Source organism: Anas acuta, chromosome W (genome assembly GCF_963932015.1).
Source record: "Anas acuta chromosome W, bAnaAcu1.1, whole genome shotgun sequence".
NCBI classification, from domain to species: domain Eukaryota; kingdom Metazoa; phylum Chordata; class Aves; order Anseriformes; family Anatidae; genus Anas; species Anas acuta.
The window spans coordinates 22,645,696-22,658,607 of record NC_089016.1 but is presented as its reverse complement, the minus strand read 5'-3'; the positions used below and the strand labels follow the sequence as shown (position 1 = coordinate 22,658,607).

Sequence of the window (12,912 nt, the reverse complement as noted above, 5' to 3'; positions counted from 1 at the left end):
GCGATTGATTAAGAATGAATAGGTGCTATATTTGCGATGTACTGTGCCTGTGCTGCGCTTAGGCCTCCAGATAACAGGAGCCCCTCAGACCTCAAGAACCAGATCAAACCAACCTTATGGCCCAGATTGTGACCAAGGCCTCAGAGAGCATGTGCAAAGAGATGAGATGAAAAGTTCAACCCTGTTGAAGACGTCTTACTTCATCCCCACGACCCTCAACGCCCACCACCACAAGGCACTGAGCAAGCGCAGACAAGAAGAATTTATGGAAATGACTTCTTGTAGCTAATTTTAATACTAAGCAGGGACAGGTTATGCATATGCATATGTTATATATGGAGTGGTAATTCGTGTCGAGAAAATGGTTGATATTAATAAAGAAGGGGGAGATTTGGGAGTGTGGCCATGGTGGTCGGAAAGCCCCATGGTTGATGATAACATTAGACTCTTAACGATGAGGCCATCAGGAATGTAAAAGAGTTTAGAGGGAACAAAGAAGGGTGATTCAGGAGACTCCATGCAGTCTCTGGTTGCTTCTTCTCCAGCCATTAAGGCATGGACCTCAGTACCAGGGAAGCTCATGGAGCAGCTCATGACCTCAGTACCAGGGAAGCTCATGGAGCAGATCCTCTTGAGAGTCATTACGCAGCACTTGCAGGGCAAGCAGGTGATCAGGCCCAGTCAGCATGGGTTTATGAAAGGCAGGTCCTGCTTGATGAACCTGATCTCCTTCTATGACAAAGCGACGCGCTGGGTGGATGAGGGAAAGGCTGTGGATGTGGTCTACCTTGACTTCAGCAAGGCTTTTGACACCGTCTCCCACAGCATTCTCCTCAAGAAACTGGCTGCTCTTGGCTTGGACTGGCGCACGCTTCGTTGGGTTAGAAACTGGCTGGATAGCTGGGCCCAAAGAGTCGTGGTGAATGGAGTCAAGTCCAGTTGGAGGCCGGTCACTAGTGGCGTTCCCCAGGGCTCGGTGCTGGGGCCGGTCCTCTTTAACATCTTCATCGATGATCTGGATGAAGGCATTGAGTGCACCCTCAATAAATTTGCAGATGACACCAAGATAGGTGCGTGTGTCGATCTGCTTGAGGGTAGGAAGGATGTGCAGGAGGATCTGGATAGGCTGCACCGATGGGCTGAGGTCAACTGCATGAAGTTTAACAAGGCCAAGTGCCGGGTCCTCCACCTGGGGTGCAATAACCCCAAGCAGAGCTACAGACTGGGAGATGAGTGGTTGGAGAGTTGCCAGGCAGAGAAGGACCTGGGAGCGATGGTTGATAGTCGGCTGAATATGAGCCAGCAGTGTGCTCAGGTGGCCAAGGAGGCCAACAGCATCCTGGCTTGCATAAGAAACAGTGTGACCAGCAGGGCTAGGGAGGTGATTGTCCCCCTGTACTCGGCTCTGGTGAGGCCGCACCTCGAGTACTGTGTTCAGTTTTGGGCCCCTCGCTACAAGAAGGACATCGAGGTGCTTGAGCGGGTCCAGAGAAGGGCAACGAAGCTGGTGAGGGGCCTGGAGAACAAGTCTTATGAGGAGCGGCTGAGGGAGCTGGGCTTGTTCAGCCCGGAGAAAAGGAGGCTCAGGGGTGACCTTATTGCTCTTTACAGATACCTTAAAGGAGGCTGTAGCGAGGTGGGGGTTGGTCTATTCTCCCACGTGCCTGGTGACAGGATGAGGGGGAATGGGCTTAAGTTGCGCCAGGGGCGTTTTAGGTTGGATGTTAGGAAGAACTTCTTTACCGAAAGGGTTGTTAGACATTGGAACAGGCTGCCCAGGGAAGTGGTGGAGTCACCATCCCTGGAGGTCTTTAAAAGACGTTTAGATGTAGAGCTTAGGGATATGGTTTAGTGGGGACTGTTAGTGTTAGGTCAGAGGTTGGACTCGATGATCTTGAGGTCTCTTCCAACCTAGAAATTCTGTGATTCTGTGAAGTTTCTGGGTGTTTGCTGTTGTTGTTATATTCAAAGTTGTTTGACCAATGAAAAGTTTTGAAAAGAACTGCTGTGGAGAGAAGGGTATAAGAGGGGAGCCTGCCCTCAAGATAAAAAAAGAAAAAAAGGCAACACAATGAAGTGATTAAGTTATGTTCTATATATTTAGAATGTTTGATGTTCGTGTGCGCGTGTTGGTGGAGCATAGACTCTCCGCACACCCTGCGCTGTTTACTTGCCTTTTATAGCTTTTATAGCTTTTATAGCTTTTATAGCTTTTATACCTTTTATAAGTATAAATATTACTAAATTCAGATTGAGTTGAGACTTCATTTATAACACAGGGCAGTGCTTGCACAAAGCCAAGAACTTTTCAGCTTCTCATACTGCCCTATCAGCAAGGGGGCTTGGGGTGCACCAGAAGCTGGGAGGGGACAGAGACAGGACAGCTAACCCAAACTGGCCAAAAGGATATTCCATTCCATATGACATCATGTTGGACAAAAATAGTGGGAGGGTCGTCCGGGGGGAAACCACTGCTCAGGGACTGACTGGGCTTTGTTTGGCAGGTGGTCAGCAATTCCGTTGCACATCACTTGCTTTGTACACGTTACTATTATTATTATTATTATTATTATTATTATTATTATTATTATTATTATTCTTTCTGTGATATATGGAGTAATAATTTGTGTCAAGAAGATGTCTGATGTTAATAAAGAAGGGAGAGATGTGGGAGTGTGGCCATGGGGGTCGACAAGCCCCCGTGGTTGGTGATAACATCAGATTCTTAACAATGAGGCCATCAGGGATGTAAAGAGTTTAGAGGGAACAAAGAAGGGTGATTATGATCCTGAAATATGGGACCAAACTTGGTGAAGGTGTGGGACTCTGCAACTAAAAACGACAAGGTTGTGGTGGGATTGCTCGGCACCTGGCGAACAGTCTCTGAGGCCTTAAAGAGCCAGGTGGGACTGCAATCAGAAACAGTGTGGTTTGCCAGATAGTGAGGGAGCTGCGGACTCGTCCACCGATCCTTCTGCTACACCATCGGCCCCCGCACCACTACTGCCATCGCAGGCCTTTGCTGTTACGCCCCCTGCTGACCTAGACGTGCCTTTTGACCCAGGCCCTATTGGCCTTGAAAAGGAGACTGTCCTGGTTTCAGTTAGGACAGAGTTGTTTTTCTTCCTAGTAGCTGGTGGAATGCTGTGTTTTGGCTTGGGATGAGAGGAGTGCTGATAACATGCTGATGTTTTAATTGTTGCAGAGCAGTGCTTACACCAAGCCAAGGACGTCTCAGCTTCTTGCTCTGTCCTGCCAACGGGCAGGCTGGGGGTGCAGCAAGAGCTGGGAGGGGACAGATCCAGAGCAGCTGACCCAAACTAGCCAAAGGGTTATTCCATACAATCTGACGTCATGCTGAACAATATGTAGGGGTGGCTAGCTGGGGAGAGGAGGGCTGGACTGCTCGGGGTTAGGCTGGGCATCAGTCAGCAGGTGGCGAGCAATTGCATTGTGCATCACTTATTCTGTACACATTATTATTAGTAGTACTATTATCATAATTATTGTTGTTATTATTATTGTTATAATTATTTTCTCTGTCTTAATAAACTGTCTTTATCTTAACTCACAGGCTTCGCTTTCCCTTTTCTCTCCCCCATCCCAGAGAGGGAGGGGGGAGGGTGAGCGAACGGCTGTGTGGTGTTTAGCTGCCAGCCGGGTTAAACCACAAGTGAGACAGATCTGTTTCCCTTTGATCCGGGAAGAATAGGATACATAAGGCCCGAAGGCTGATTTTCTTGACAACTTAAAGTGAGACGTATTGTTCCCATGACTAGCCCTGGAATTTTCCAGTGTTTGTAATCAAGAAAAGGAATGGAAAATGGAGACTGTTATATGATCTGAGAAAAGTTAAAGAAGTCATGGAAGATATAGGAGCACTTCAACCAGGATTATCAACTCCAACTGTGCTCCCCTAGTCATGGACATTAATAGTAATAGACTTAAAGGACACTTGTCTTTCAAAGCTTTGCCATTTTTATGTTTCAATTGATACCTTTTCTGATTGTACATATGTATAGGCATACTCGGGTTTAATATGTAAAAGCAATGTTCTGTATATTTAGAAAGTTCCATGTTAGTGTGTGTGTGTTGGTAGAGCGTAGACTCCCCGCGCACCCAGTGCTGTTTACTTGCCTTTTATAAATATTACTAAATTCAGATTTGTTGAGGGATTTTTGAAACAGCAAGGAGGCCATGACTTGCTGCAGCTGAGCAAACCAAGCTACCAGGATGACTATGAGAAGTTCCCATGACAATGTTCCCACATCGCCCAAGTGAGGAATTAAAAAATATTGTTGCCAGCAGCTGGCTTCAAGGACAAGGTCTACGTGACTGCTAATCACAAGGGGGTAGGTTTCTTGCAGGTGGGGTTGTTTTCGCAGTTGTTTGTCTGAGTGCTTTTGACCAATAATCTCATGTGAGACACTATCCGCCCCTGTTAAGTTTGCTATAAAAGTCAGGCTATTCAGGTAATAAAGGTAGAACATGATCTGACCATACTAGTGTCTGTCGTGTTTTCAGCTGTTCTTCCTGCAACAAATGGTGCCCGAACACGGTGAGACCCGGTGAGACATGGAGAGACGTGGAGAGACGAGAGACGCGGAGAGACACAAGACGCAGAGAGACACTGAGAGACCTGAGACACCTGAGACGCGGGACGCAGAGGAACTTGGAGAGACGCAGAGAGACGCAGAGAGACTAGGAACAGAGACGAGGTAACACGCGGGACGCGGAGACACTCGGAGCACAGACCCGGACAGACGTGGACAGACGCGGTGAGATGCAGAGTGGTGTTGGGGTTGAGACACGCAATAGTGTCGCGGTGAGCTGCGGAGTAGTGTCGCGGTGAGACGCAGAACAGTGTCGCAATGAGACGTGGAGAAGTGTCGCGGTAAGACGCGGAATAGTGACGTGGAGAGATGCGGGACATCCGGGGCCGAGTTTCTACCGGAGATCGGAGGCGTCAGTGAAAACGGCAGACGAGCACCACTGTGAGGCGAGTTGGCACACAGCAGAGGGGTGGAGATCACGACCCTGCAGCTCGTCTGATGTAACCATGGAGGAGGAAGCAGCTATCCAGCTTCTCTCTAGCATTCTCTCTAAGACCGGTGTATCTTGCAATGTAAAAAAGATCAAATCTTTGGTGCGCTGGGCTCAGAAGGAGGGTTTTCTGAACTCTCTTCTCTAGACTTTTGATATATAAACACAAATATCATTCCCTTAGTCTATAGGCCAACCCTCTAAAATGTCTGCTACATTTGTTTTGAAAAGAACTGCTGTGGGGAGAAGGGTATAAGAGGGGCGCCTGCCCTCAAGATAAAAAAGGAAGGCAACATGATGTGATGAAGTTATGTCATCAATAAAGAAGCAGAAAGAAGGAATGAAAAGGAACAGGCTGGCAGAATGGAGACCACGACGGGAACAGGCACTTTGATTGCCTCATGAAAATAGGTTCAGCCAAACTCAGCAAACTGCTCAGAGAAGCTCGTACAGAAAGTCTCTGGAAATAGGCGCACTGGAGCTGGAGAGAAGCTGAAGCTGAGAGAAGCGGACCTGCGCACACAACTGCCCCTCGCTGGTAAGCAGTTGCACATTATGGGGAGTCATACGTCCTTAGGAACAAAGACTGTCCTGATAACCTTACAGCTCATTCTCCTTATTAACAATCGGACAGTTTATGATCCTGAAACATGGAACCAAACTGAGGTCAAGGTGTGGGACTCTGCAACTAACAATGACAAGGTTGCAGTGGAATTGCTCGGCACCTGGTGAGCAGTCTCTTAGGCCTTAAAGAGCCATGTGGAGCCACAATCAGAAACGTGTGGTTTGCCAGATAGTGAGGGAGCTGCGGGCTCCTTTACTGATCCTTCTGATACACCATGGGCCCCTGCACCGCTACTGCCATCGCAGGCCTTTGATGTTATGCCCCCTGTTGACCTGGACATGCCTTTTGACCCAGGTCCTATTGGCCTTGAAAAGGAGATGGATATGTTTTTCTTCGATCCGGGAAGAATGGGATACATAAGGCCTGAAGACCGAGGTGCGTGACAACTTAAAGCAAGACATATTGTTCAAAGGGAATGGAAAATGGAGACTTGTTTGTAATCAAGAAAAGGAAAGGAAAATGGAGACTGTTAAGTCATGGAACTTAAAGGATTGTTTGTTACCTTTTCTGATTGTACGTATTTATAGGCATACTCGGGTTTAGTATGTAAAAGCAATGTTCTATATATTTAGAATGTTTGATGTTCGTGTGTGTATGTTGGTGGAAAGTAGAGTCCCTGCACACCCAGTGCTGTTTACTTGCCTTTTATACCTTTTATAAATATTTCTTTTATGAATATTACTAAATTCAGGTTGAATTGAGACTTCATTTATAACATATAGGTGTATATGGAAATTTCATGCATATATAACTCTTTACTGCATATAACCGCAGCAAGTTGCTACGTTAGGCGCACACGACTTTCTTTGTTGGGACTACCCCTGTAATAAACATACCTACTTTACAATCTTCCTGAATGTGGAGTTAGTTTACCATGAGTCAGAGCGCTATAAGCAAAAGAATTTGCTTAGGATAAAGAAAAAGGGGGACTCGAGACAGGGAACAAGATAAAGGATTTTGATTCTGTAGGCCTTAGCTAGCACAATTGTATGTTAACGACTCCAAAGATAAGGGAGTAAAAGACTGTATGCATAGATAATGGAACCAGCAAGAACTGGCTTGACTGCTGAAGTCTGTCAAAGACAGGAAAGGCCAGAAGATTAGCAGTGAGGAGGACTTCTGTCATCAAAAGACCACCAGAGTATGCCGGTGACAACCCAAGGACTCCAGTACGCATGCGAATAGGGGCGGGAACCTACGTAAATGGTTCTTCGGATTCCTGATGAATATGTAAGAGATTTATGGGAGATGAAATGAACACGTATTTATCCCACTAATATAAGCGCACTGCCAGTAACCCTTGGTGCGCAAGCTCAGTGGAGTTATCTCCCTTGTGCCCGGCGTGTGTGTGCAGTGCCGAATAAACATACATGCTTCATAACTATTCCGAGGTTATAGAGTCTGATTGGCGCAAATCAGGGACAATAATAGTAATATTAATTATTATTAATATTATTATATACATATATATGTACAAAACAAGTGATCCTTTTTTTCCTCGCACATGTTCTAATATCATTAAGAAAAGGCAATTTAATGCTATAGTACTATTTACAGATATAGTGAACCTGACTGTTAATTTCTTTAGTTTTTTTAATGTAGACTGTAAATGGTCTTTTGTTCTTGTTTAATCTGGCAGGCAGCTAAGCACCACACAGCCATTCATTCACACACACACCCAGTGGGATGGGGGAGACTTTCTTAGAGGTCTTTTCCAACCTAAATGATTCTATGATTTTACAATTCTATGATAGGCTTCTGTGTGCCTATATGTACTGTTATGGCAACATCACATATTCCCTGTTTGTATCTGTTTATTAAAAGATGTGTTAGTGCCACAATATATATTCCTTACTACGTACAATACCCAAACGAAGACTGAGTGCTCTTTATTTGTCTTGCAAGAGTAAAGTTAAATTTTCTTTAACAGCTTTATAAAAGAAGTAAAATTCTTTCAAAACTGTGAAAAAAAATGCTAAATAATTGTGCAGTATTGTGAGATCTGAATAAAATAAACAAAACTTAGCTGGCTGTTGCAGTTTAGCTCATCAAGCAGCTAAGCACCACACAGCCATTCACTCACCTGTTCACTCACCCCTCCTCCCCCGTATTGGGATAGCAGAGAGAATCAGGAAAAAAAAAAAAAGTAAAAGCTTGTGGGTTGAGATTAAGACATTAGGACAGAAAAGAAATGTTATAAATGAAGATACAACTCAATCTGTGTTGCAGGAAGAACAGCTGAAAACACGACAGACACCAGTATGGTCAGATCATGTTCTACCTTTATTACCTGAATAGCCTGACTTTTGTAGCAAACTTAACAGGGGCGGATAGTGTCTCCTGGACACTATCCGCTTACCTGGACTGATCAACTCTGTCTACTCTTTCCAACATCTCTTCTACGGGTGTGGTTTTTGGCAGTGTAACTAAGATGTTTTGAATTTTTGGGTTTGCATTATCAAACGCAAGCATTTTAAACATACTGCTTTTAGACGCCACTGTTAGATCAGGATGATCAGGAATTGCTGCCCACAACCGATCGATAAATTTAGCATATGGTTCCCCAGGGGCCTGTTATACTGATACGAATGGAGGTGCTTTCTTTTCCCCTGGGAGACTAAGAAGAGACCTCAGTGCGAGCTGTGCAGCTGTTTGGTGAATAATCACAGGGAACTGCAGCTAAACCTGGGTATTGAGATAAGGACCTGTCCCTGTTAACATCTCTGCAGTAATCCCATACAGAGGTTCCCTTGGTTGACGCAGTCGACTCGCTTTCGCCTACGCCAACTGCAACCATTCCCTTTCAAACAATAACAATTGGGAAGGAGTTAACAATAAACACACCAAGTTTTGACAGTCAAGTGGACACATTAGTTCTGCCTGAAAAATCCATTGAATTATCTGTCGAGACGCCTGGGATTGTAAACCGTAGTCCATAACCGTTTTTTGAGCTTGTTGTAAAAGCTTCCAGTCATGCGGCTACCACGACACAGTGCCTTGCACAGGGTCGATAATAATAGGGCAGGCCAAGGATGTAGCATGCCAATGCCCTTCTATGATGGTATGACGTATGACGTTGGAGCACCTGTCCCTCCTTGGTGCCGACAGTGTTGTAGCGACGGATAATGAGGGAGTTGGCTCCGGTGGGGCAGACGAGAAAGGAAGCTCCTCCGAATCCTTAGTTTTTAAGTTCTCCAATTTCTCTAAGAGTTCTTGGAACAGCTCCTCCACTGAAGGTCGATTTTCGCAAGCTGCTGCTGCACCTCTCATTGGCGAAGCATCCCGAGTGGATGTATTGCTGCCTGGCAGCGGCACGGATGCTGGCAGCGCAGCTTCATCAAGATTTTTCGGCGCAGAGGGTGGGGAGGGCAGCCCTCACTCCCCATCAGCACTCTGCTCCGATAGTCCCTTAGTTACTTCTGCCGATTATTCCTTTATTGAAGAGGTCATACCCCGAACCAGGGTGGGTGCAGGAACCGACGAAAAGAATCGTGCCCACCACGTTTCTGAGGTCTCAGATTTTGCACTCGGCATTCTGTCAGTCCCAGACGGTACTGACAAAGCTTGCGCCACCACCATCGCCAGCTGCTGTTCGGTTTTCATGATGCACAGCACATTAATCACTGTGCACCACGTCCCACTTACATCTTTATCTAGCTTTCCACTTGAGATGGCTTTATCCCATAAGTGATCTCCTACGTGCCGCCACTCATCTGGGCTAAACATTAGAGGGATTTCCTTCAGAAAACCCTCCTTCTGAGCCCAGCGCACCAAAGATTTGATCTTTTTTACATTGCAAGATACACCGGTCTTAGAGAGAATGCTAGAGAGAAGCTGGATAGCTGCTTCCTCCTCCATGGTTACATCAGACGAGCTGCAGGGTCGTGATCTCCACCCCTCTGCTGTGTGCCAACTCGCCTCACAGTGGTGCTCGTCTGCCGTTTTCACTGACGCCTCCGATCTCCGGTAGAAACTCGGCCCCGGATGTCCCGCATCTCTCCACGTCACTATTCCGCGTCTTACCGCGACACTTCTCCACGTCTCATTGCGACACTGTTCTGCGTCTCACCGCGACACTACTCCGCAGCTCACCGCGACACTATTGCGTGTCTCAACCCCAACACCACTCTGCATCTCACCGCGTCTGTCCACGTCTGTCCGGGTCTGTGCTCCGAGTGTCTCCGCGTCCCGCGTGTTACCTCGTCTCTGTTCCTAGTCTCTCTGCGTCTCTCTGCGTCTCTCCAAGTTCCTCTGCGTCCCGCGTCTCAGGTGTCTCAGGTCTCTCAGTGTCTCTCTGCGTCTTGTGTCTCTCCGCGTCTCTCGTCTCTCCACGTCTCTCCATGTCTCACCGGGTCTCACCGTGTTCGGGCACCATTTGTTGCAGGAAGAACAGCTGAAAACACGACAGACACTAGTATGGTCAGATCATGTTCTACCTTTATTACCTGAATAGCCTGACTTTTATAGCAAACTTAACAGGGGCGGATAGTGTCTCACATGAGATTATTGGTCAAAAGCACTCAGACAAACAACTGCGAAAACAACCCCACCTGCAAGAAACCTACCCCCTTGTGATTAGCAGTCACGTAGACCTTGTCCTTGAAGCCAGCTGCTGGCAACAATATTTTTTAATTCCTCACTTGGGCGATGTGGGAACATTGTCATGGGAACTTCTCATAGTCATCCTGGTAGCTTGGTTTGCTCAGCTGCAGCAAGTCATGGCCTCCTTGCTGTTTCAAAAATCCCTCAACAAATCTGAATTTAGTAATATTTATAAAAGGCAAGTAAACAGCACTGGGTGCGCGGGGAGTCTACGCTCTACCAACACACACACACTAACATGGAACTTTCTAAATATACAGAACATTGCTTTTACATATTAAACCCGAGTATGCCTATACATATGTACAATCAGAAAAGGTATCAATTGAAACATAAAAATGGCAAAGCTTTGAAAGACAAGTGTCCTTTAAGTCTATTACTATTAATGTCCATGACTAGGGGAGCACAGTTGGAGTTGATAATCCTGGTTGAAGTGCTCCTATATCTTCCATGACTTCTTTAACTTTTCTCAGATCATATAACAGTCTCCATTTTCCATTCCTTTTCTTGATTACAAACACTGGAAAATTCCAGGGCTAGTCATGGGAACAATACGTCTCACTTTAAGTTGTCAAGAAAATCAGCCTTCGGGCCTTATGTATCCTATTCTTCCCGGATCAAAGGGAAACAGATCTGTCTCACTTGTGGTTTAACCCGGCTGGCAGCTAAACACCACACAGCCGTTCGCTCACCCTCCCCCCTCCCTCTCTGGGATGGGGGAGAGAAAAGGGAAAGCGAAGCCTGTGAGTTAAGATAAAGACAGTTTATTAAGACAGAGAAAATAATTATAACAATAATAATAACAACAATAATTATGATAATAGTACTACTAATAATAATGTGTACAGAATAAGTGATGCACAATGCAATTGCTCGCCACCTGCTGACTGATGCCCAGCCTAACCCCGAGCAGTCCAGCCCTCCTCTCCCCAGCTAGCCACCCCTACATATTGTTCAGCATGACGTCAGATTGTATGGAATAACCCTTTGGCTAGTTTGGGTCAGCTGCTCTGGATCTGTCCCCTCCCAGCTCTTGCTGCACCCCCAGCCTGCCCGTTGGCAGGACAGAGCAAGAAGCTGAGACGTCCTTGGCTTGGTGTAAGCACTGCTCTGCAACAATTAAAACATCAGCATGTTATCAGCACTCCTCTCATCCCAAGCCAAAACACAGCATTCCACCAGCTACTAGGAAGAAAAACAACTCTGTCCTAACTGAAACCAGGACAGTCTCCTTTTCAAGGCCAATAGGGCCTGGGTCAAAAGGCACGTCTAGGTCAGCAGGGGGCGTAACAGCAAAGGCCTGCGATGGCAGTAGTGGTGCGGGGGCCGATGGTGTAGCAGAAGGATCGGTGGACGAGTCCGCAGCTCCCTCACTATCTGGCAAACCACACTGTTTCTGATTGCAGTCCCACCTGGCTCTTTAAGGCCTCAGAGACTGTTCGCCAGGTGCCGAGCAATCCCACCACAACCTTGTCGTTTTTAGTTGCAGAGTCCCACACCTTCACCAAGTTTGGTCCCATATTTCAGGATCATAATCACCCTTCTTTGTTCCCTCTAAACTCTTTACATCCCTGATGGCCTCATTGTTAAGAATCTGATGTTATCACCAACCACGGGGGCTTGTCGACCCCCATGGCCACACTCCCACATCTCTCCCTTCTTTATTAACATCAGACATCTTCTTGACACAAATTATTACTCCATATATCACAGAAAGAATAATAATAATAATAATAATAATAATAATAATAATAATAATAATAATAATAATAATAATAATAATAATAATAGTAACGTGTACAAAGCAAGTGATGTGCAACGGAATTGCTGACCACCTGCCAAACAAAGCCCAGTCAGTCCCTGAGCAGTGGTTTCCCCCCGGACGACCCTCCCACTATTTTTGTCCAACATGATGTCATATGGAATGGAATATCCTTTTGGCCAGTTTGGGTTAGCTGTCCTGTCTCTGTCCCCTCCCAGCTTCTGGTGCACCCCAAGCCCCCTTGCTGATAGGGCAGTATGAGAAGCTGAAAAGTTCTTGGCTTTGTGCAAGCACTGCCCTGTGTTATAAATGAAGTCTCAACTCAATCTGAATTTAGTAATATTTATACTTATAAAAGGTATAAAAGGTATAAAAGCTATAAAAGCTATAAAAGCTATAAAAGGCAAGTAAACAGCGCAGGGTGTGCGGAGAGTCTATGCTCCACCAACACGCGCACACGAACATCAAACATTCTAAATATATAGAACATAACTTAATCACTTCATTGTGTTGCCTTTTTTTCTTTTTTTATCTTGAGGGCAGGCTCCCCTCTTATACCCTTCTCTCCACAGCAGTTCTTTTCAAAACTTTTCATTGGTCAAACAACTTTGAATATAACAACAACAGCAAACACCCAGAAACTTCACAGAATCACAGAATTTCTAGGTTGGAAGAGACCTCAAGATCATCGAGTCCAACCTCTGACCTAACACTAACAGTCCCCACTAAACCATATCCCTAAGCTCTACATCTAAACGTCTTTTAAAGACCTCCAGGGATGGTGACTCCACCACTTCCCTGGGCAGCCTGTTCCAATGTCTAACAACCCTTTCGGTAAAGAAGTTCTTCCTAACATCCAACCTAAAACGCCCCTGGCGCA

General features: G+C 45.9%; 1 long non-coding RNA gene across 1 annotated transcript; it reads right to left on the bottom strand.

Annotated features, from left to right (window-relative positions):
* Positions 1 to 4,467: 4,467 nt before the first annotated feature.
* LOC137847065 (uncharacterized) lies at positions 4,468 to 4,984 on the bottom strand. The gene is made up of 2 exons (XR_011090773.1): positions 4,756 to 4,984; positions 4,468 to 4,533 (listed from the first exon to the last, which is right to left on the bottom strand). It is a non-coding gene; the product is annotated as an uncharacterized lncRNA (long non-coding RNA).
* Positions 4,985 to 12,912: the final 7,928 nt, after the last annotated feature.